General features: G+C 52.2%; 1 long non-coding RNA gene across 1 annotated transcript; it reads right to left on the bottom strand.

Moving 5' to 3' along the window:
- Positions 1-35: 35 nt before the first annotated feature.
- LOC127749763 (uncharacterized) lies at positions 36-1,538 on the bottom strand. The gene is made up of 3 exons (XR_008011349.1): positions 1,073-1,538; positions 819-994; positions 36-728 (listed from the first exon to the last, which is right to left on the bottom strand). It is a non-coding gene; the product is annotated as an uncharacterized LOC127749763 (long non-coding RNA).
- Positions 1,539-1,974: the final 436 nt, after the last annotated feature.

Raw genomic sequence — 1,974 nt, 5'->3', positions numbered from 1 at the left:
GGGGAACAAACAATGCTTTAGAGACGTACCTGCCACGAGCTGGTCCAGCTGTCCACGGGAGACGAGCAGGCAGAGTCGCGGCGAGGTCCGGCCGCCGGCCGAGCAGAGAACTGCAACAGACTGTCATGCGAGACCCAACACATAATCAAATACGCTGCGACTTCATCCCACACCACACCAACTAACCGTCTTTTCCTCGGCTGGAGCCAGCAGCAGTGCAGGGCGAGCATCAGCCTGCTGTCCGCTCCAGTGAGCGAGTACATATCCTGCGAACAAAACCACCATGAGAGGGGAAACAATCCGAAAGTCAAACGGCAAAGCAGGAAAATGGGGCTGATTACCGGCAAGCCAATGCGTCTTCAACATCTTCAATTTTGTTTACTCTCTTCTCTCTTCCAAAGACGATGAGCTTGACAACAACCACGCTCGCGCCGCTCGCGACTTGTAGTCTCGTTCCGTTTTACGCCGCGACTGTCGTACCGGTCGTGTGTTGTGAGTGTGTTGTGAATGTGTGAAGGACTCTAGGTGGGAATGGGAACCTAACCCCTGAACCCTAGACCCCAGCAGCCAAAGGCCCTATCTGACGCTATAACCTCTGATGACGCTGGTTACCGTGAGATGCCGCTGGCTAAAACTGCGGAACGGCACAGCGGGTCCCGCGGCGGTAGAGTGACTCGCCCACACCTCATCGCAGCCGGCTCCAGACGTCCACGGCGACCCGGCTTCCACTGTTAAAAAATACAACAGTAAATCACATAATCACAACAGAATGGCTTGGGAGTGTTTCTAACAGTGGGATCCTGTGCGCTGGACTATACCTTATGCAGAGGAAAGCGCGGCCAAGTCTTGGTCCCTCAACAGTCGAACACAAGCAGGATGATCTGTTGTTTCTCGACGCAGAACGCTTGACCGTGCCGGCTGGAAGGGCTCGTGCACTCCAGCCGGGGACCGCATGGCGCATGGCAGCACGCGCTGAGAACGGCGACGCACAACACTGGAAAACTACACCAGTAAATCACTACGGAATGGTCTGGTAACTTAGTGTGATCATGAAGGCTGGGATTGTACATACCTTGTACACTGGAGAGTTCTTTTCGAGCACGGTCTAGTCGCGGAGGATCGCGGAGGTGAATAGGGCAGCTGAGCGGCTCACTGACACTGACCACGGCTGGGCTGGGCTGCGCTCGTACAGTCGGCGCAGCATTACTTCAGTCTTCGGGTTTTGGTCACGTGACAGCCGAATAGCTTCGTAGCCAATCGGAAGCGATTCGGCCCTGCCGGCCGTTTGAGGAAGGAGGGGCGGGAGGACGACACAGTACGACCGGGAAACCAAAGAGATACGTCTTCACACGTTTATTTTGCTACTGCCACCAAGATCTGCAATGTCGGTGGCTCCACTCCACTCCAGGCAGCTCGATAAATCTAGTTTCTATTCCGGCATTTCCAGGAAAATGGTAAAAAATGTCCGTGGGTAAAAGGAACCCCACAAAAAGTTTTGTCATCTTTTGAGATGTTGTTCTCAGCACTTCAAAACGCACAAATAGGTAGATGTTGTGTAAACAAAAAAAAAAAAAAAAAATTCTCCGTACTTAATTTTTAGACAGTCCCTATAAGACTGTCTCTACCTGAAGGAGAAAATGTGCCCCCCCCCCCTCGCTTCTCCTGTACTGGGTGTCCACCTACACACACTCGAACCCCAGCGCGGGTTGCCGACTGGTCGAGCTTCTCGTACAGTGCGTATAATTCAAACGGGTGTAGTTAGATTGTCCGGCCTACTTTTCTCCGACCAGGTAATTTTCCCCAAATCCCCAAAAGTGCTGTCCCACCTCGGTTTTGTCCTACTTATCTTTCTCCGACCTCGTCGATATGCTGAAATTGGGGAAGAATGTGCTTCAAAGAGGAACAGGCTTCAAAAGTAAAAAATAAAAATGGAGGAGTACTTTCCTCATCCCACCGCAGTAGTTAGCGAACTGT

Source organism: Frankliniella occidentalis, unplaced genomic scaffold (assembly GCF_000697945.3).
Source record: "Frankliniella occidentalis isolate FOCC.00 unplaced genomic scaffold, Focc_3.1 Scaffold89, whole genome shotgun sequence".
NCBI classification, from domain to species: Eukaryota; Metazoa; Arthropoda; class Insecta; order Thysanoptera; family Thripidae; genus Frankliniella; species Frankliniella occidentalis.
This window is presented reverse-complemented; position numbering and strand designations above follow the sequence as displayed.